The following is a 23,647-nucleotide window of genomic DNA, read 5'->3' as shown; positions in this document are numbered from 1 at the left end:
GTAGATTTTCTTACAGTGCAGAGGCGAAATATCCATAAAGGATTTTTTTTGGAGAGTCCATGTTTACTTATTTTTCTGAAGCCACCACAAAGTTTTACCTTGATTGATGAAGATTATAGACGCGTGTTATAAAAATTTTGTCGAAACTGGAAGTACTTCGTGAAACATTTTGGGCATTGTATAGAGGGATACCAAGAAAAACGGTATACCAGTGTTCTTAAAATAAAAAAAAAACTTCTATTTTCCTTTTCAAGGACTGTAACTTCCTCGGGAAGTATTTTAGGGCATATGTTCATAGGAACTTTTTGTTTTATTTTTATCTGTAGAATCACCCAACGAAACACTATTTTTTCACACCATGTATAAATTGAATAATCGAAAAAAAAAACGATGTCGCGTTGGCTCGACGAATAAATTTACGTTAATAAATTCCAAAAGAAGTAGTTCTACCAGGTGGTGCATCGTCGTTGGTGTATCAATATCGACTCTGAAATTCAGCATAGGATTAGCAGCGCCTCAAGAGCATTCTGGAAATTGAAAGACAGGGTTTTCTACAATTATGACTTGAGTACAAAAAAGAAACTTGCAGTATACCGAGCAATCATAATCCCCACCATGTTATATGAGAGTGAAACCTGGGTGTCGTACCGCCGACACATGAACGCATTAAACAAGTTGCAACAGAGACACCTTAGACAACTCTTAAGAATCCGATGGTTCCATCATGTCTCAAACGTATCGGTCCATGAAAAAGCTAACTGCGAGAGTATTGGAGTCATGGTTACAAAACCCCGCTTAAGATGGGCTGGTAACGTGTGCAGAATGCAAGAAAGCCGCATAGCAAAATCTCTGCTTTACGGTGAGCTTGTAGACGGTAAGAGGAGGTCGGGTTCACAACTCAAAAGGTATAAGGACATTTTCCACGAAAACTTAAAGGGGATTAATGTGCAGAATGAATGGGAAGAAACAGCTCACAATAGAACACAATGGAGAAGAATTATAAACTCAGTTAACAGCGACAACCAAAAAGTAAAGAGGCAACAAAGCAATGAGATTTTTTGAATGTCCGGAGTGCGGTAGGCATGATAAAATGGTACTACGCGGGAAATAGCTTAGACAGTGTATCCGATGTGTTTCGGTTTATTTCTCCCCAAATATTAAAATTAAATTATTTTTGTAATAAAAAAATCATAGTTTGTAAACCTAAGGCATGTCTGGTGTTTGATTGTTACCTGTTCGGTTTTAATTTAAAAATAGATGCAATCTTTTTTAAACTGCTCAAAATTGGCTGGCCCAAAATTGTTCAAATTTGGCATGTGTATTTACCATACATAAATCTTTAAAAAAAATATTTACGACTTTGCTGTAAAATCAATAATAGCCAATATTTGAACAGTTCAAAATTTGCATGGGATTTCCTATGTTTCCAACGACGATGCACCTCCCGGTTTATTGCAATTTTAAGATTTTTTCTACTAATTTCGATATTTTGTTTCTTCGTTTTTTCCTGGTCTATTAACATTCTTCTTGTGGTTTTTTATTAATTTAAAAAAATAGTTGGTCATAGTAAAACAACACGGGTTTCCCTCAACGTCATGCTACACTGACACCAGCTGCTTCTATCAATGGTTAACAAACTTTTTAGGGCACCACACACGCAATGCCAATTTACTAATATCGATTCTATGAAATTCAAGAGGGCTAAGTAAAGATATATTGTCAGGATTTATTAAAGGAAAATCGAACTCTATGACTAAATATTAAGTTTCTCATAAAAGGTGTGTCTTGTGTTTATTAGGTGTGGCATTTTATATACAGCCCTTAGTTGAACTTAAAATATAGAAAAAATATAGATATTATTATTATAAGAAAATTATTAAAATATAGAAAAAAATATATAAGAAAGTTACCTTTGCCTTAAAAATATAATATGTAAGAAAATCCCGCGCGTAATATAACACTTCTTAATTAACTAAAACAAAACACAGTGTCGACAGATTGTCTGAATGAATATACTAACGAAAATAAATAATCTGTATCTCAAAGCTACAAACAATACCTATTATCCATGATTCAGTATCAAAAATTTTATTAATGTATGTTTTAATTGCTCATCAGGAACATACAGGTTATATACAGGGTGGCCCATTAGTGCGAGGAAGTCCAGTATCGTCGTTATTAACAAAGATATATATGAAAATTTTATATACATATTGCACATGGTTTTTTATAAGGTGCACGCCCTAAAAATATTTGGTGTATATACGTACATAGTACATATGTATATGTTCCAAAATAAAGTAATGATAATAATGTTGGAAGTTCTTTTAATTTGCTCACCAATTTTTCTGGATAGAATTTGGTTCAGCATAAAGTTCTCCATACACTACACTATTTTTATTTAGAGCATTATGCAGTGTTGCTACGCTGTATCTTATTTACTAAAACTTTGTTAAAAAACAGTATATAATATAAGGTGGTAAAAGCCTGCGGGGGTAAACTTATTTTTTTATTATTTATCTATATTTTTCTAAACACCAAGACTAACAAAATAAATCCGTAAAGGAAACAGTACAGGGTATTTTTGTGGCGTGGCCAACACTATTTATAATGCTGTATATAATTTTTTTTATAACTCTATAACGGATTTATTTTGTTTTCCTTGGTACCAATCCTAAACAGGTAAATATAGCTAACTATTAATAAAGTTAAGTTCATTCCAGGGTTTAACCACTTTTCGAATATAGTACTGTTTTTAACCAAAGTTTTAGTAAATAAGAAATAGCATGGTCCCATCGCATAGCCCTTTAAGTAAAAATAGTGTACTATAAGCAGAATTTTATGCTGAACCGCAATTATCTGCAGAAAAATAGGTGTTGCAATTTAAAGAAAACTAACAATTTCACCATTACTTTTGTTTGGGCAAAGTTAAGTTTGGTTTGGTTTCAATCAAATTGAAAACAATGGGAGAAAATAATCATATTTCATTTCGAGCAATATACGTTTATTTTTATGTACATCCTATACACTGCAATTAAAAAAAATTTAGCTGAAAAAATTCATCACCGGAACAATTGAGGAATAAAATAGATTTTTTTGGCAATTCCCCAAATTAGTTTATAATTAATTTTATCTTTAATATTAGGAGGTGCGGTAAAATCGTTTGATGATAAAATTATTATCAAATATTGATATAATTAATTGTAGTTAATGCGTGTAGTTCTTAAAACTGTGATTATTTGGAGATTCCATACAGTTTTTAAATTCTTGATAAACTCACATTGTCATTAAAATATCGCATGTAGATATAATAGAAACTATAGATATCTACACTTTGGTGCATACATCAACTTCAAATATTAAACCGTCAGCATCAGCATTTATACTTATTTAGATTCAATTTCATAAAAAATAGATGCAATTACGATTGAGCAATTTTTGGGCGTCGCGGTCGTCGCGTGGCAATTTGTTTTTTCACCACTAGAGAAAAATCAAATGTTTTCTTAGATTTAAGTAAAAACAATATTTGCATAGAGGTTTTTTTAACAGGACACTGTCTCCTCAATAAACACCTCAGTAGATTGAAACTGAGAAACAACGGCGAATGCAGATTCTGTGGAAAGGAAAAATGGGGAAACATCTGAACACCTCATCACTGATTGCTCCGAGACGACAACCATTCATGCCATAAACTTTGGTAAGACTGATATCTGAGATGGAGAACTGACCTTTGTAAAACCGTCTCAGATACTGGCTTTTATCAAAGCCTTGAGACTGTATGATGAGTTACAACTCAAAGAAGGGGAAGACAATATATATAAGGTCGCGGTGATTAACACGCCAATATCATTGAATACTGTAAAAAATGGCAATAAAGAACAATATCTATAATGAAATTCAAATTAAATGTTATTTCTAAGCTCACTCTTAAGTCTCCTTTACTCAATCACACTGTATGTTTAATTTATTACTCTCCAGGTTTATTGTCATCCCCAAGAAAAATAAAAATACTTCACGTGGCTATATGAAAGTTTTATATAATTGTTGATATGGTTTTTTTATAAGGTGCACGTCCTGAAAATATTTTTTTGTATATACGGCGAAAACCCCCCGGTTGAAAACAATGGGAGAAAATAATCATATTTCATTTCCAGCAATATACGTTTATTTTTATGTACATCCTATACACTGCAATTAAAAAAATGGAGCTGAAAAGATTCATCACCGGAACAATTGAGGAATAAAATAGATTTTTTTCTTGACAATTCCCCAAATTAGTTTAAGTAATTTTATCTTTAATACTCGGAGGTGCGGTAAAATCGTTTGATGATAACATTATTATCAAATATTGATATAATTAAGTGTAGTTAATGCGTGCAGTTCTTAAAAAATGTGATTATTTGGAGATTCCATTCAATTTTTAAATTCTTGATAAACTCACATTGTCACTAAAATATCGCATGTAGAAATAATAGAAACTATAGATATCTACACTTTGGTGCGTACATCAACTTCAAATATTAAACCGTCAGCATCAGCATTTATACTTATTTAGATTCAATTTCATAAAAAATAGATGCAATTATGATTGAGCAATTTTTGGGCGTCGCGTCGTTTGCACCACTAAAGTAAGCACCCCTATCTAAGACTTATATTAGGTAGGAACTATCGAAAACAAGAAATAACCATATTATCCGATAGTCAAGTAGCCTTCTCCTTCTTTACGTTCCGTTTCGTTCGTGGAGGTTGGCGATCACATTGGTAAATTCGTCATGAATCTCGGCTGTTCCCATGAGTTTTTCAACAGTAAGGTAAGTCCAATTTCTGATGTTCCTCAACCAAGATAGATTCTTCCTGCCGAGACCTCCTCTCAAGCAGCCTTAAGGGCGATCAACTCAGTAACCAGCATTTCAAAATTGGTCAAAGAATGCTTAGAGAAGCCGAACAAATTAAACAAAGAAAATAAAGTTCTTTCGTACTCTAGGTAATGAAAAAGCAAACGATCTGGCTAGAAAAGAAGCGAACACCACTAACTGGACAAAAACCGTTCTGCTTCCCAAGTGGAAACCAACTTAAAGCAAAACTCAAGAACCTGGAAGACTCCAACCGTAACCTGGAATCGGAATCCTTCGGTCTATGAGAAATATTTCAGGTCTTACGACTGAGAAAAATCAAATGTTTTCTTAGATTTAAGTAAAAACAATATTTGCATAGAGGGTTTTTGAACAGGACACTGTCTCCTCAATAAACACCTCAGTAGATTGAAGCTAAGAAACAACGGCGAATGCAGATTCTGTGGGGAAAATAGGGAAACATCTACATTCAAAAAACCAAACCAAAACACCTCATCACTGATTGCACCGAGACGACAACCATTCGTGCCATAAACTTTGGTAAGACTGACATCTGAGATGGAGAACTAACCTCTGTAAAACCGTCTCCGATACTGGTTTTTATCAAAGCCCTGAAACTGTATGATGAGTTACAACTCATAGTCGCGGTGATTAACACGCCAACATCATTGAATACTGTAAAAAATGGCAATAAAGAACAATATCTATAATGAAACTCAAATTAAATGTTATTTCTAAGCCCACGTTTAAGTCTCCTTTACTCAATCACACTGTATGTTTAATTTATTACTCTCCAGGTTTATTGTCATCCCCCAAGAAAAATAAAAACACGTCACGTGGCTGCTGCACGTGCTAAATTTAGACCGACTCCGACGGGAAATGAGTGTGTAAAAGTAATTCGAGGCACCGAGATCGTTTATCCATTTATTGCGTTACGGACCATTACATTAAGTGGTGTTTATGTCCCGGTGTCTTGATGTTTTTTAAATTAAATAAAAACACCCTTCGAAGAGCTGTTTATTGTAGCTGTTGTTTCTTTAACTAGACAGGGTGTTTCAAAAAACATGTGCTATCTCCCGTGGGGAGATTCCTCGCGTAAAAATAAGATTTATTTTTCACATCAACATATCTCCAATTCTGCTTTGTTTCGTAGCTACGGGGTGTTAAAGTTTTAATAATCTTTCGAGTTATTATAATTTTCATCCAAGTACTTTTAGTGATTAGAATTAAATTTTGAGGGTAAAAATTACCATAAGTGCTGCATATTTTAATGTTAAAAAAGTGTCGATATATTCATCAGGGAGGTGCATATGGGTTATCACTGGAGTATCTAAAAAAAACATGTGCGCCACTTAGCTTTAACATATGTCGCATTTATAGTAACTTTTACGTTCAAAATTTCATTCGAAACGGTAAAAGTACTTGGAAAAAAAATTATAATAAATCGAAAAAATATTAAGACTTTAACACCCTGTAGCTGCAGAACAAAGCAGAATCGGACATATGTTGATATAAAAAATAAAACTTATTTTTACGTGAGGAATCTCCCCACGAGAAATAGTACATGTTTTTTGAAACACCCTGTATAAAAAATAAGCAAACACAGATGTAAAGTCTGTTCAGCCATCATTCAACGTTACGTCATCATTATTTGCCAAATATGCGTTTTAGGGCTTTGAATAAAAAGATTAATGAAGGAGTATATTGCTATCCATGTATTCATCCATGGTAGACGGAGATGGGGCCCTAAGGTGGGGATCCTTGACAGTTCTGTTTGATACATTTGAAATTTTGTGGATTTGTCTGTCTTTACTGAGCTTATTTTATTTTATTTATTACTTATTCTACAACTTGTAGTTGTTTAGAGGGCTTAACTAGTCTTAGTCTAGAAGGAAATTATGACAGAACTTAAATTAACAGTGACACTATTGCGATTTATCGAAAAAGACTGTAAAATAGTTGGTTGTGTATAGGTATTGTGTAGCGTGCGGTCAAAAATCGAGGGAAATAAAGGAATAATTTTTTACTAGTAAATGACTATGGGATGCGTCTCAAAAGTGGCTCACCCCTATAACTTTTATATATTTTTAGATAAAAGAACGAGATTTAATTGGTATATTAGTATATGACATAAATTAGGATTGATTGACGTATTCAATTGTTTTTGATTACTTCCTCTTTCACCGGAAATGACTACAACTATGACTTTTAAATGGCAACCTCGATTTTTTTACTTTATTCGAAAGAAAATGACACTCTAAATAGAATGACATATTATATGTCAAGTTTTGACATTTTCTCATATGGTTTATTTGAAATTGTAACATGCGGTTCATAACGACAATTTGGCTCGAAATACCAAGTGTATGGTGCCAAATTATTCGTTAAAAAAATGGTTTTTCCAAATATGCTAATGCGCCACCCTCGTTCCATTTGAAAAAATCGAGATATGATTAAAAATACGATTTGGGCATCTTTTAACCGGCCAGGGGCGCTATTTTGTAAAATCGTCGGTATCGGTAAGTTACGACAGCTCTCGATACGTATTTGTATATAGTAAAAATGTGTTAATTGTTGTTGCCATAGTTACCGATCGGTCATATGGCAGATATCGCAAATTTGTACCGACGAAAATCGGTATCTCTACCGTGCCCTTGTCAACCTCACAGAATAGATACCGAGAGTCGTCGGTACAAATTTGCGATATCTGCCATAGGACCGATCGGTAACTATGACAACAACAATCAACACGACGCTCATTGGCCGTAAGTACCGATAGCTGTCGGTAACTTACCGATACCGACGATTGTCGATGCCGTGTACAGAATAGCGTCCCAGGGGCGCTATTCTGTACAATCGTCGGTATCGGTAACTTACCGATACCGACGATTGTCGATGCCGTGTACAGAATAGCGTCCCAGGGGCGCTATTCTGTACAATCGTCGGTATCGGTAAGTTACCGACAGCTATATCGGTACGTATTTGTATATAGTAAACATGTGTTGATTATTGTTGTCATAGTTTGTCATGTTGATTGTTGTTGGCATAGCAAATTTGTACCGATGAGGATCGGTATCTCTACCGTGTGCCCTTGTTAACCCCACGGTAGAGATACCGATAGTCGTCGGTACAAATTTGCTATATGTCCTATTAATGACAGCTCAAAACTATGAGAACAACAATTAACACGACGCTCATTGGCCGTACGTACCGATAGCTGTCGGTAACTTACCGATACCGACAGTTCTCGATACGTATTTCTATATAGTAAAAATGTGTTAATTGTTGTTGTCATAGTTACCGATCGGCCCTATGACAGATAACGCAAATTTGTACCGACGAGCGACGAGGATCGGTATCTCTACCGTTCCCTTGTTAATATCACGGTAGAGATACCGATAATTGTCGGTACAAATTTGCTATAAGTCCTATTAATGACAGCTAAAACTATGACAACAACAATCAACACGACGCTCATTGGCCGTACGTACCGATAGCTGTCGCTAACTTACCGATACCGACGATTGTACAGAATAGCGCCCCAGAAGAAGACAAGAAAAACATTAGACGATCAAATCTATTTTTCCAAGGTTCCTTGATTAAAAATTAGTATTTTTAAAACAGTCATGGCACTCTAGATTGAAATTTAAAATACTATTTTTTTAAGCGAAAATGTCAAAAGTTGACATATCAAACAGGAACTAACAAAAAACAATTGAATACTACGTCAATCAATACTAATTTATGTCATATACTAACATACCAAATCTCGTTTCTTTATCTGAAAAATATATATATATATTCATGCGTGTGGTATAATATTCATACGTGTGGTAAAACGATAATTTATCAAAGTCACAGAGAATTTAACTAATTAATATGTATATATTAAATTAACTAATTGAATATTTGTCCTTGCATTTTCGCTTTTATTTACTACTTGTCTAAAATAATTTAGATACGTCTTTCAGTAGTTTCAGTCTGTGGTTCAATAGTGGGCCATTTTAGACCCCCGTCGCGGTCGATCTAAGTTTTGTGATATGCTCCTTTCTTAATTTTTTTTATTCAAAGACAGGCATCATTGTGCACTGGTAAATCAATTTTGCACGCTTGAATAAAACTCGTGTATAACTTATACTAAGGGCTGGCAAAGGTTAGTCTTGGGTCGAGATTTCCGTATGTAATAAGAGTACAATGACGTTTATAATGTACTGAACAAAGAGAGAACAGTAAACATGTTGCCAAATGTATGAAATAAATAGAGAAAATGTGCACATCGCTAAGAGACGTGGAAGGGGATATAGCAGATTTGTCGCAGTTGACCGGTCGACCCAATCAATACCTCTGTCAGTACTTAAAGTTCTAGGGAAAGGTGTACGTCATGCGTTCAGCTTCACGATTTAATTACGTCTCGTGATACTAGATTTGTTTATTTATTAACGAGTCGTTGTAATTTTCCCTATAGCTTGAATTTTTTTAGTGCAAGCTAGAAACATTTGCATTTTTGGTAAAAATAAGTGGAATTGAGTGGGTGTTCGATAGTGGTCGCGCTATTAGAACTCTGAATTCAAAAATCGATATCTCGAAATCTATTAGAAATAATAATAGATTGTAGTTTTTTCAAGAACTTTGTTAATATTTCTGCTGTATTTTCTTTGTAGACAGTATGTGAAAATCTTTATCAATAAAAAAATTACACGATTGCTGAAAATTGCTATGCTCTAAAAGTAAATGGATGGATTGTTTACAAATTTTGAATCAAAAAAACAACCTTATCGAATTTTTCTTATGTAAACATATTGTAAAATATCCGATCTTGAAAATAAAAAAAAGTTTCAATATCTAAAGTGGTTCTTGAGTTATGGCCTGTTATGTGTTAAAAAGTTGAGTTTTTAAATTATCGCGATTACTGACGTTTTCTCGTTATAAAAAAAATGACACCCTAACGATATCCTTATAATTCTATTTCAGATGCATGTCTAATGATTTTATCTAGTTATCTCTTAAAAAAAAAGTCTTTTAAAAATAAGCGGTTTGCGATCGTGATTTTACTGTACTTGATAGGGAAAGGCGTATCGGCAACGCCGCAATAGCACACCGTCGCGCGTCGCGTCGGTCGGTCGCATTTCTCTCACTCCGGCTTAATAAAGATCCCTATGCGATTTACTTCCACACATGTAAATGCCGACCCAAAAGTAACAGTTGCCAGCACGGTATTCATACTATAACGTCATCAGAAATGTTTACTCTAAACCAAATAAATATTTTAAATAGTAAATCTACCTTTGTAGTCTGTAATAAACAGCAAAATCACATCCAGACCATCAAAAAATGAGTAACAAATATGAAAATTCTCGGCAAAATGGAAAAAGAGAATGACAAATGATAACGATCTCGACGGTTCTAGTAAAGTTACTTACATATTTTCCTCTGGCACATTGCCCATTCCGAAAATCTGGCACCAAACTCGAAAACTCTTCGTCTGTCTCTGGAGACGCAAACGAAAGGGGGGGTTTACCAACTGTCTGATGGTGAATCAGAATTGTGGAAAGTTTAGTTTTGTACTTATTAATGGTATTGCGGATGTTGCTTGTCATTTTCTTATGTTTCGAAAACTTTTTCGAAACAAATCACAATAAAAATAAGTAATTTGAGTTTCCATAGCTACTCAACTGCTTTAGAAATTGCAGAAAAAAAATCAGAAAACATTTTTGAAGCTCTTCTGCATTTAAAACAACACAGGTACGGACAAATATTGCATGGTTAATAAAAGTACATAATATCCTAAAAACGTTTTGTTTTATACAGGGTATCCAAAAAAAGTAATGACAAAGTTATAAGTTTTTTAAACTTACAACCTCTATTTTTCTTTACATAATTCAGCATAAACTTCTGTATCATCATCATCATCATCATTTTCTATTATGGTGTAGTTTCCCTCACATACTCTCTTTGTAGTTGAGCATATTGTTGTATATTGTTGACTATGCGGGCCAAAGTTATCCCTGCTAATTTCCTAATATCATAGTCCCATCCCGGGTTCGGTTTTCTTCTAGGTCTCTTATTTTCCCTCGTGGGTATCATGCTGTAATTTTTGTTGTCCATCTGTTGTCCGTCCTTCTTGCCAGGTGTCCTGCCCATTGCTATTTGAGGGATTTGACTCTGTGGATGACATCTATTACCTGGGTCTTTTATCGTATCCACTCTATTCATTTACGGTCTCTCTTAGTTTTGAAACTTCTGTATAAAGTAAACTATTTCTGTTTAAAGCACTATGCGGTGCTATAACTATACTATTTCTTAGTATTTAACTATTTTATAAGCAGTTTCTTCTTGTTCTTACAGTGCCATTGATATGCTCTCCATGTATGGAGTGAAAGGCAATCTCTATCTAAAGTATGTACCTACAGGTTGTCCCTAATTTAAAGGTCTCTCAACCCAGGGATCTCAGAAACAATAATACGTATATAAAGTTGCGCAATGTTATAACCAATAAAAAAATGCCAATCAATAATATCCTGTTCATCAGAAGTGTCTAGTCCTAGCAGTCAACTATTAAGCTTGACCAATCAGGTTGGTTAGCGTGGTTATTTGGAGTGTGTTAATTCATTTGTGTTTGTCAAAAACTCTAACGTGATTGGTCGGGCTTAACAGTTGCCTGCTAGGGCTAGACACAAGTCTGTTCATTGTTGCTCTGTCAATCTCTTCTTTCAATCTGTCATAAAACTATATACATATGAAATACCTTTCTTGTGTCAGAACACTGTGATATTAATGAGCAAGATTGTTAGCTCTCTTGTTTTTTGTCTGTGTCTCTTGTTGTCCTTACTTTTGATTTTTTACGTACTTTATAAATTAAATGTTCTATTATACAGGGAGAGTCTTAAATAAGTGCAAATATTTTAAAGCTGGTAGATGTCGATTACAGTTTACAGTTCATACCAAATAAACTTTTAATCACGTGATTAAGCTTGACCGGCGCGGCACAGCGTTTACCGGCGCGACACACTTTTATATATTTTCTTTGTACACTTCGCACTAAAAGAGGTTCTAAAAAGAACAATGTTCGACTGCAAGGTCTGCTAGTAAACATTTTTAAGGTTAAAGTATCACAACACTATTTATTTAAACCAAAATCTCTTAATAATATCTAAAATGTCAAAAAAATGACAATGTTAGGAAATAAATAAATAAATGCCGCAACTTGACATTTTTTAATGCAGAGCTGCCACCTGAATCCCCAGCGGGAAATTTAAATTCCACTTAGTCAGTACGGCGCCGAATATGTCCATGGTTGGCAACAATTAATTTTAAAATTGCGCCCTCATTGACGTAACTAAAAGTATATTTGATATAAACCGTATTTTCTCTTATCGTTTTTCAAATAAAAAGCCCAAAATAACCGAGTTATTCAAGTTTGAAAATTTTAAACAAAATCGATTTATTTAAAAAAAAATGAGTGTTGCCGGATTTTTTTTTGTATTTGCATCCCTGGTGTGTGGGAAAATTTGCGGTGAACAGGCAGTTCTAAAAAGGTTTCTAAAATTTACAGGAAATTTTAAAAGAAAATGCACGATTTTCAATATCTTTTTATGCGAAAAAAAACTCATAGACGTGTTCCTGGGGTCGAAATATACCAACCCTGAAAATATTTGTATTTATTTAATCACCCTGTATATACATATTTTACATATTTATACAGGGTCCCCCAGAAATAAGTGCAAGTATTTTGACTGGTAGTACAATTCAACCCCAGAAACACGTCTATGTGGTTTTTTCACGAAAAAAAAATTTTGAAAATTCAGAATTTTTTGAAATTTTTTTTAGTTTTTATTTAAAAAAAATAATTTCTTGATAATATCGCAACATAGGTAGTAGATTAAATTTACAAGAAAGCAAATACAGAAAAGATCCAGTGGTTCTCAAAATTTTAGCAAAAAATATTTTTTTTTCGAAATTTTCAAAGTAAAATAACTCCGTTATTTTGAAGATATTTGAAAAACGATAAAGAGAAAATATGTTTCTTTTATCGAGATCTACCACCCCTTAAAATACTTGCACTTATATCTGGGACACCCTGTATTGTCTTATTTTAAGTAATTGTAATTATATTTTGTATTTTTCGCCTTTACACGTAGTTACCTTAATAAATGTTTGTAAAGTGTAAGTAAATAAATAAATAAATTTTGATTAATTAATATGCATTTTGCTAAGTTACAGATTCTTTTCTCATGGATAAAAATTTGTCGGAATCTTAAAATAAACGCTTTTTTTATATGTAGACAATATTCGTTGAAACAAATTAAATTATTATTTTTGCGTGCTCATAAACAAACATAAACTTAAACTATATTTAATCGTAATATATTCACCTAACAAATCAGGACAAAAACCTGCACCCTCCATGGTTACCACACTGTTGACTCTTTCACAACTCGCAAATGACTAAAACTATTCGTCATCCGATGTTCTTCGTCTTGCACCGCAAAAACAATCAGCAAAAGCAAGGAAGACGCGACTTCGCGATTGCAACGGACAATGCGCTACGCTCGGCACCGTCCCGACGTCGCCACCGACGCCACCGTCACCGCGTCCCCACAGCAAAACTTCCCCGACTGACAACGCACATTGCGAGGGAGAGACGGAGAGAGAAAAAACAGCCGAAGAGCTGGGTCATCGCCATCGGTCGGGTCTGGCGAATAATAGGGGAGGTCGGGACAGTGTTAGACAAGTTACGTAGTTTTCTGAGTGTAACCGAGTACCATTGGCGTAACTACAGGGGTGCCCGGTGGTGTCGCCCCCCCCTGGTACTGCTGGGAACCCCCCGGAGAAATCTTGAATTTTATGATTCTTGGCTACATATTAATTTTTGTTTGCTTGTGATGTAGTAAAAATGACGTTTTCTAGTTTTGTTTAGTTATTATTATTTTGTTGTATTCAAAAAATGTGTTCATTTTTTTTCAGAAAATTTGTAGGTATTTAAGTAATTTACGGGAACACGGTTTGATAACCAAGTCTATGAAATTTATTGAGATAGAAAAATTTATGTAAACGTTTTATTCAAAAAACGTGTTTTTTAAAATTAGTTTTCATTTAAGAAAAAAAAACAAAAGACCTAGGCCCCCCTGGGCTCAACCCCAGGCCCACCCCAGGATAAATTGCTAGTTACGCTAATGCCGAGTACGTATACGTACTCTGGCGTAACGGATGGTCACAGGGATGGTTTCTATTATTTGACAGACGGACCTGCAGCAACGAAAGGAATACGGGCAAAAAAATCAGTGTTGTCAAGTTGAACTATACACAGCAAATTTGCTCGATATTACCCATACCGTGCTGACAACTTTTACTTTTGGGTCGGTGTTTAAATGTGTGGAAGTAAATCGCATATGGATCTTATTAAGTCGGAGTGAGAGAAATGCGACGGTGTACTGTTGCGGCGTTGTCACATTTCTCCGGTACGCCTTTCTCTATCAAGTAGAGTAAAATCACGCTTGTTTTTAAAAGACTTTTATTTTCGAAAAGATAATTAAATAAAATCATTAGATACATTTCTCAGCATCTGAAATGGAATTATAAGGATATCGTTAGAGTATCCATTTTTTTTAAACGAGAAAACGTCAGTAATCGCGATAATTTAAAAACTCAACTTTTTAACACATAACGCGCGATAACTGAAGAACTACTTTAGATAATGAATTTTTTTTATTTTGTTCGATTCTTTTACAAGATGTTTAAATAAGAAAAATTCGATAGGCTTGTTTTTTTTCCATTAAAAATTAAAAAAAAACATCCATTTGTTTTTGTGCATTGCAGTTTTCAGCAATCGTGTAACTTTTTTATTTATAAAGATTTTCACATATTGTCTGCGAAGAAAATATACCAGAAATATTAATTACACATTTTTTTGAAGACGTGTTTAATATCAATATCAAATACAAAACAGAGATATAATTATTTCTCCACGAAAAATTAATAAAATTAAAAGAATAATGTTACAAGTACACATCAAGAGACAAAATAAATTGGAAAAAACGGCGTCATAGATGGCTTAGAAATGAAGATATATATCATAATTTTGTAAGTAAAATTATATGGGAAATGTCATCGATCGTCATTTTTAAGCTGACTTTTAAGCTAAATGCGTCATGCGACATTTCTTGTTGTTTTTAATCAGTTTTTATTAGTTATTAGTTATATTATGATTATTAGAGCCAAATTATGTCAAATAATCATCGTTCTGGAAAATGATAAATATATGCGAATTGCTTTTGCACTTTTGTTTCTGTTATTAGGTGTGTTTTGTGGTTGTTTTTTTGTTATTGTTTTTATTCGGTATGATCTATCTAAGATATTTCATATCATATAATTCACCACAGAAAATTTACTGATAGTAGAATCTAAATTCGGTGACTTTTGACAACTAATCAATGTGGTTTTTTTGTTGTTTTTAGCATTATTAAAAATATTACCAGAACTTTGCGGCAATGAACCACAAAGAAGTTATTATAATCAAAGTAAGAAATAAATTTACACTTCCTTAACAGCATAAATCGTCACTATAAAATAAAATTCTCTATAATTTAATTACGTTATCCAGTAACTCACCCCCCTAAACATCTTAATTACAATCTCGTCCCATTTTAGCCCCTATCCCCCTAGTTATATCCGTACGACACCACCGCGAAACAGTAGCGCTCCGCATACCACTCTGCGTATTCCGTCTCATAGAGAGGGTTCAGCTGGATGATAAACGCTTGCACCATCGGTTGTAGCTAAGGTTGTAGCAACTGGAGTTAGATAAAGGAAAAAGGGGTAGTAGGTACAATAGGGTGCAGTAAAACAAAGGGTTGTGTTGTCTAATGGCTGGAAATTCGGTTAGAGCGTCGTGCGATAATTGAAACGTTGATGCCTTTGTTTGTATCAATGATTACAGTTAATATTTGGGGGAGAGTGGAGTAAAGCATTTTAGCCAGTCGTTACTGTCGCTTTATTTATGTTAGTAAATATATTTATTTATATTAATAGACGCGACTATCGAACCATCAACTCAAGGAAGGCAATGGAATTTTCATAAATACTAGCAGACCCGGTCAAGCGTTGCTGTGGCTAAGGTCAGTGATGGGCAAGTACCCGGTATATTGAAATATGAATAAATACTCAAGTTTTTGCACCCGGTTTATACCTAAAAAGTCAATAAATAGTATATTGAATTTGGGTAAATACCCCCCCCCCCCACATCTAAGTAAATACCATTATACCCGGTATATACCCAATCGTACCCACGTTTTTAATTTAACGTAGACTAACAATTTTTAAAACAATTTGTTGTTAAATTAAAATTATTGAATTACTAATATCGCTATTAAAAAATTAGGGTTGATGGTAGAGAAGTGAAAATTTAGGGTTGTATGTATTTTTTAATGCTACATCTTAAAAAAATAAAAATAAAAAAATTTGTCCAAAAACTAAAAAAAATTGGGGTGGGCCAGGCCCAACTTAGGATAGCTGCGACGAAGCGGCGCGCGGCGCCGGCGAGGCGCGCCGCGTCCCGTAATCCTACTGTTAAAACATGATAATTGGTTTTTACATATAAAAATCAGATGAATTTTTTTAACAGCAAGATTACAGGACGTCGTTGCAGCCACCCTTAGGGGTATAAAAAACAAATAACAACCTATCCTCAGACCTACTGAATATACATATAAAAAAGCCGTTTCGGAGGAGTATGATAACAAAAAATTAAAAAAAAACAACCCTAATGAAAAAATAGGGGTTGATAGTAGAAGGGTGAAAATTTATGGTTGTGAAAAATAAAAATTGGGGTGGGAAACCCTTATCACCTAAGGGTATAAAAAATAGATAAAAACCTATTCTCAGACCTACCGAATATTCATATAAAATTTCATCAAAATCGGTGAAGCCGTTTCCGAGCACTCCGAGCAGTATGATAACAAAAAAAACTACTAAAAATAGGGTTTGATGGTAGAAGAGTGAAAATTTAGGGTTGTATGTATTTTTCAATGCCAAATCATAAAAAAAATAAAAATAAAAAATTTTGTTCACAAAATAAAAAAATAAAAATTGGCCCCGGGAGGCACGTATAGCCGCCCATACTAAAATATGTTAATAAAAAGTTGATAGGCAGTTCTTTTAGTTTCAAAGTAATGAAATTTTTCCATTTCTTTTATCTCAAAAACTGCGACTTTGATTTTGATGTTATTACAAATTTTGTTGCAAATATTATTCCTAATCTTAAATTGAAAACCGCGTTTCGCTAGCTACTGTAATTTTGGAGTTACGATTTTTTAAAATTTTTAACTCCCTCCCATACACCCTTTCCAACCCCCCCCACTAAAAACTAATGCCCAGATTGGCCACCAAAAACTAATGGCCACAGTATTTTTGTGCAAAATTTGGTTAAAATCGGTTTAGCGGTTTTTGGGTTATCGTGTTACAGACAGACGGACAGACAGACAGACACCATGAAAATATTTTGTATTTAGGTCATTTATGACCCAAATAACTCATTTTGATTGAAATTAATTTTTTTTGCCGATCTTAATAACCTGTTGGTATGGCCCCAGCTAAATACCTATTGGTATGGTCGGCTAATAAAAATAAAAATTGGGGTGGAAAACCCTTATCACCTAGGAGTATAAAAAACAGATAAAAACCTATTCTCAGACCTATCGAATATTCATATAAAATTTCATCAAAAACGGTGAAGCCGTTTCCGAGCTGTATGATAACAAAAAAAAAATCAAAAAAAAAAGTATTAAAAATAGAGGTTGATGGTAGAACAGTGAAAATTTAGGGTTGTATGTATTTTTTTAATGCCAAATCATAAAAAAATAAAAATAAAAAATTTTGTCCAAAAAATAAAAATTGGGTTGGGAAACCCAATATCACCTAGCGGTATAAAAAATAGATAAGAACCTATTCTCAGATCTACCTAACATTCATATAAAATTTCATCAAAATCGGTCAAGCCGATTACAAGCAGTATGATAACAAAAAAAAATATAAAAAAACTATTAAAAATAGGGGTTGATGGTAGAAGAGTGAAAATTTAGGGTTGTATGTATTTTTTAATGCCATATCATAAAAAAAAATTGTCCAAAAAATAAAAAAAATTGGGGTGGGCCACCCATATCACTTAGGGGTACAAAAAATAGATAACAACTTATTCTCAGACCTACTGAATATACATATAAAAGTTCATCAAAATCACACAAACACAGTTTTGAAGGAGTATAAAATCGTTGATAAATGTTTTCACATCTACATATTATTGGATTTTATGAATTACAATACTTTTTTGTTTATTTGTTTAGAGGTATCTTCATAAAATGTCACTGATTTAATTGAAAATAATTATTCAAATTGACTAAACCACTGCACTGGCCTAAACGTACGACTCTGATTATTTCATTACTCCTCTACATCGAGGGTGTGTATTATACATCCGATACTGAAAAAAATACAGCAGGGATTGGGGTGGACAACTCTCCTTCACAAACATTAGTCACTGCCGTTGAGAGGAGGGAGATTTATACTTTTAAAGGGGGAAGGCAGTGCATTTGAAGCCCAGATTTGAATACTGAGACTGGGACGCGTATTTAATAAAATATGAAGCTGCGTTTGAGAATCTGAATGGATCATAATTCTTTAAAAATAGGGTATTTTTCAGTATAATAACCCATGGTTTTGTAAGAGACCTGCTGTAAGTAGCTTTTTCTATCATATTTTTAGTTATATCTAATGAAAACCAAAATCAATGAAAACCAAATGAAAACCAAACCAAACCAAACCAAACCAAACCAAACAGAGCTGCAAGCTCACAGAAAACTTAACTTTTTTTTATTTAAATAATTTTAATGACTTTTTAAGTCATTTGATTTTAAGTCACATTTCGAAAGCTGGCTTAAGACTTAAAGTTTAAGTCATTTTCAAAATGATTTGTGATTTAAGTCTTTATTGCTAAATTTAAAAAGAATATAACGGGTGCGCCTCAAAGTGGCTCACCCTTATACCTTTTTATTTTTTATTTTTCAGATAAAAAAAAACGAGATTTGATATGTTAGTATATGACATAAATTAGGACTGATTAATGTATTCATTTGTTTTCGATTACTTCCTGTTTCACCGGAAATGACTACAACTTTTGATTTTTAAATGGCACCCTCTGTATTTTTTTACTTGATTCGATAGAAAATGACATTCTGAATAGAATGACATATCATATGTCACCTGTTGACATCCTTGCTTAAATGAAAATTGTATTTTAAATTTCAATCTAGAGTGCCATGACTTTGTTAAAAACACTAATTTTTAATCAAGGAGCCTTGGAAAAATAGATTTGATCGTCTAATGTTTTTCGTGTCTTGTCCTGGCCGGTTAAAAGATGACCAAATCGTATTTTTAATCGTATGTATTTTTTTTCAAATGGAAAGAGGGTGGTTCATTAGCATATTTGGAAAATGTTTTTTCTTACGAATAAATTTATACCACACACTTGGTATTTAGCAAAATAAAAACACTAAATCACCACAATACACCAAAACACTTTTACTTTTACACTGGACGCGCGTTTCGCTAATCATGTTAGCATCATCAGCAGATGATTATAAACTAAAGTACAATCTACAAGTTGAGCGTTTATATACTCGCTCAGTGGGCACCGAGTGGGCGTGGCAAAATCTAGCCAACCGAGTCAGAGCCAACTGAGCGTAACAGTTAGATTTCCGCCACTAGAGTAGTAGGAACAAAAAACTTGAAGGAATTGGACCGTTGACTCTGTTTATACTATCTTTACATTTATTAATTCTGATGCTTTCATATGCATCTAATTGCCTGTAATTTGAGACTTGTTTAATTAATTTTAAATTATTTAGATCTATACAATGTTCATTATCAACAATATGTTCGGCAACGCAAGATTTATCCGGTCTACCATATCTTACCTGAGCTAAATGTTCTTTAAATCTAGTTAATATTGATCTTCTAGTTTGCCCAACATATTTCTGATTACAATCTTTACAAGAAATTTCATAAATACCCGACCTTTCCAGTGGAGGTGTTTTATCTTTTGGATTACCTAATAATTGTTGTAATTTATTATTAGCACTATACACAAGTTTATAATTGACATTCTTAAAAATTCCTTTTAGACCACGGGATAACTCTCTATCAAACGGTATCGAAAAATATTTAGACGTATCTTTCTCCACTTGAAAAGTCGAATTTTCAGAAATCATTAACCTATACCTACGTTTTCTAATTAATTTATCAACTAGTGAAGGAGAATATCCATTACACTCAGCTACATTCCTAATGTAATCTCTTTCTATTTCATATCTTTCGTTGGAAAGTGGAAAACTAAGTAATCTATGAACTAAGAAATTTAAACTAGCCATTTTATGTTCAACACTATGATGTGATTCATTAGGAATATATCTGCGTGTGGTCGTATTTTTCCTATAGATATCAAATTCCAGGCAATTATTAGTATTTGTAATAACTAATACATCTAGAAATGGTAATCTGTCGTTCTCAATTTCATGCGTAAATTTAATGGAAGGAAAACGATTATTTAACTTAGAAATAAAATTATCTATGGCGTCTGAATGTGTGTCAAAAACAGCAAAAATATCATCCACATACCTAAACCATACTCTTGGAAAATACTCAAACTGATTCTTAGCCTCCACTTCAAACCTGCTCATGAATAAATTAGCCAAAAATGGAGACAATGGTACAATGGATTACCCATTGCTGTACCTTCCCGCTGTTCAAAAAAGTTGTTATTAAATTGAAAACAATTTTGTTTCATACATAACGATGTAAGCTCAATATATTCACTCACAGTTTTGTTGTCGAGACCATTTGCGTTCAGTAATTCCTTTAAGTAACCTAAAGTATGTGGAATTGGAACACTTGGGAACAACGAAGATACATCAAAGGAGACCAAAATTTCACCTTCATGCAATGTTATATCTTTAATTTTGTTAATGAATTCAATATTATTTTTAACTGAGAAAGAAGGTTCATGATCAGGTAAATTTTCGAACTCCCTTGATAACCATTTTGCCAAATTATAAGTCGGAGAACCTACAGCCGAAACAATTGGGCGCATAGACTTGTCCGGCTTATGAATTTTTGGCAAAGCATACAATTTTGGTAATGAGGGATTGGATACTTGCAATTTCCTCTTTAAAGAAAGATCAATAAGGGTGTTACATTCTTTTAGAGTTTTTTTAACGTCTGCTACCATCTTAGACAAGGGATTCTTTTTCAAATTTATGTAGGGGCCATTATCGATTAAGTTGTTAACCTTATCATAATAGTCTTTTTTATCTAATATAACAACCTTATTTCCCTTATCAGCTTTTAGATAGAAACAATCTTTGTTACGCAAACTCTTGACAATATTGTGCTCTTTGTTAGATTTTAATGAATTACTTGAAACAATATTTTTTGATAACTGATTTCTACAAGCCTCTCTTGCAAATACTTTAGAAGCCTCGGGCAAGTGCTGAATAGCAGTTTCAACACCAACGACGATTTCCTCCAAAGCGCTACCAGAGTTGGGCAATGCATACTTTAAACCTTTGTTTAATAAACTGAGCTCTTGTTTATCAAAAGTCTGCGAAGAAAGATTTTCCACTATGTTTATGTCTCTTTGGAAAACATGTTTGTTTTTAGAGCTTTTTATTTTTTAAACTTATTATTCAAAATGGACATTTTCTTAACAAATTTTGAATTGATAACCACAAACATATTTCTCTGAAAGAGACACCAACATTCATACTCTACATTAGTTAGCTTATAAGTAAGTTTTGTGTAAAGTCCATAGGCTTCAATTTCAAGCATACTTCGTTTACTATACAGAAATTTGATTTCTAAATCAAGCCATTTTTGTTTTGCAATTTTCCCTACCTTATCACTAACGTTACTTTTCGGAATATCAACTTTAATAAAACTAGGATAAACTGAATTGGCTTTGCATGATTTAAGAAACCAAATATCTGCTCCTAATAACCTAATCTTAGTACTAAACTTACGATAAAGATTCAGTTCCGTTGACCGTGAAGCCATCGAAGATTACAGTTGATTGGTATTTAGAGTAAAAATGTCAAAAGTTGACATGTGATGCGTCATTCTATTCAGAGTCTCATTTTCTATCGAATAAAGTAAAAAAAAATATCGAGGGTGTCATTTAAATCTCATAAATCTCAAAAGTTGTAGTCATTTACGGTGAAACAGAAAGTGACCGAAAACAATTGAATACGTCAATCAATCCTAATTTATGTCATATACTATATGATATTTATGATATATACGAAATCTCGTTTTTTTTTATCTGAAAAAATAAAAAAGTTATAGGGGTGAGCCACTTTTGAGACGCACCCGGTATATATTTTTGTATTGTTTGTAGTTATTCTGAAAATAAATTGTTTTATTGCAAGTGGTTTAATTCTTATATGTATCTATAATAAATTAATAATAAAATTATATAAGAGTTTCTTGCTTTGAACTGCTAATATAGAAATTAATTCCACGCTGTGTTCGACATAATGTGGATCAACCTGCTCTCACTACCGGTTTCGAAGCCCTACCCCATCATCAGGTGAGCTTGGGTCGTTTCCACAAAATGTCGAACACAGCGCAGAGTATATAAATACGACTTGTCGTAAAGTAGCGGTAAGATATTAAGTCCCGCATCGCGAGATAGTGGCCTGCGTGCAATGGTAGTACTTTCGTACCACCGAGGCACAACTCTTATATAATTTTATTATATACCTAAAGACTGCAAGAAATTTATTTTCCATTATATAATTTGGGCTAGCCGAAAAAAGCCTTTATTTACTATCGATAGTTGAGTATCGATGACATTCTCCATATAATTTTACATATAAAATGATAGCGATTTTCTTTTCATAGCCATCGCTGACGCTTTTTTTTTCGATCATACGTATAAGGTATAAGTTAGGTTAGGTTAACGCACTTGTTTTTTACGTTTTTGGTATCACGTTTTATGCTTTTCGAATGAGATTTTAATGAATGTAAATGTAAGTATAATTTTATTATTATGTGTGTTTTAATAATATTTGTAGCCATGAATAAGTATAACAAATTTTGTTTAGTTTGTTTTTAAGTTAAATTTTATGTTTTAGGTTAGCTTTTAGCCAACTAAAAATTGAAGTAGATAAAACCAGGATACGAGTATATCAATCTAATGATAAAATCGATCACAAATAATGTTCAATATTATATATTCTCAATAATATTTTTTTATTGATATAATCATTTGAAATGTTTAAAATAAGGACATAAAGCGGCCTCAAAGATTACTGTCACCAGAGGTAAGTTTCTCATGGTTTTTTTATTTATTACAACTGATTGTTTTTATTTTTACTACTTTAGAAATGATTGGATATAGATTTCAAAACTTTACTGAAGAGGAATTTGAAACCATGAATAAGACAATTCAACATGCGAAGACAAAATATGAAAGATCCAAAAAATCAATTAAAATATAAGTTTGCTTATCCTTGTACATATATTTAATGTTATACTTTATTCCTTTTGTATTTTTGAATAAGAAATGTATAATAATGTTTATATACTGTACCTAGATATACTCAAGTTCAACTTTAAGATTTTTTTAGAAATTCGATTCAAGAGGTCAGAGTTGAGTAATTCCTTATTTAATGAGCAGCCGAAAAGATCAGTCAGTTCTCAGTACAGTATTTTTGAAACAAGTAAGTGATACATTTCTAGTTTTTACT

General features: G+C 33.1%; 1 protein-coding gene across 9 annotated transcripts in view; it reads right to left on the bottom strand.

The window, feature by feature from the left end:
* LOC115875878 (uncharacterized protein CG43867) overlaps positions 1-23,647 on the bottom strand; it is a 517,198-nt gene that overhangs the window by 36,997 nt on the left and 456,554 nt on the right. The window contains exon 1 of one of the 9 annotated variants that reach the window (XM_030891436.1): positions 13,226-13,449. The exons of the other annotated variants lie outside the window; for them this stretch is intronic. The gene's annotated coding sequence lies outside the window, so the exon portion shown is untranslated. Of the gene's footprint in view, positions 1-13,225; positions 13,450-23,647 lie in introns of those variants that run through there. 9 annotated transcript variants of the gene reach the window in all.

The sequence above is a fragment of the Sitophilus oryzae genome, unplaced genomic scaffold (genome assembly GCF_002938485.1).
Source record: "Sitophilus oryzae breed Bouriz unplaced genomic scaffold, Soryzae_2.0 scaffold_1396_pilon_pilon, whole genome shotgun sequence".
NCBI lineage: Eukaryota > Metazoa > Arthropoda > Insecta > Coleoptera > Curculionidae > Sitophilus > Sitophilus oryzae.
The sequence above is the reverse complement of the archived record's forward strand: the minus strand, read 5'-3'. Positions and strand labels throughout refer to the sequence as shown.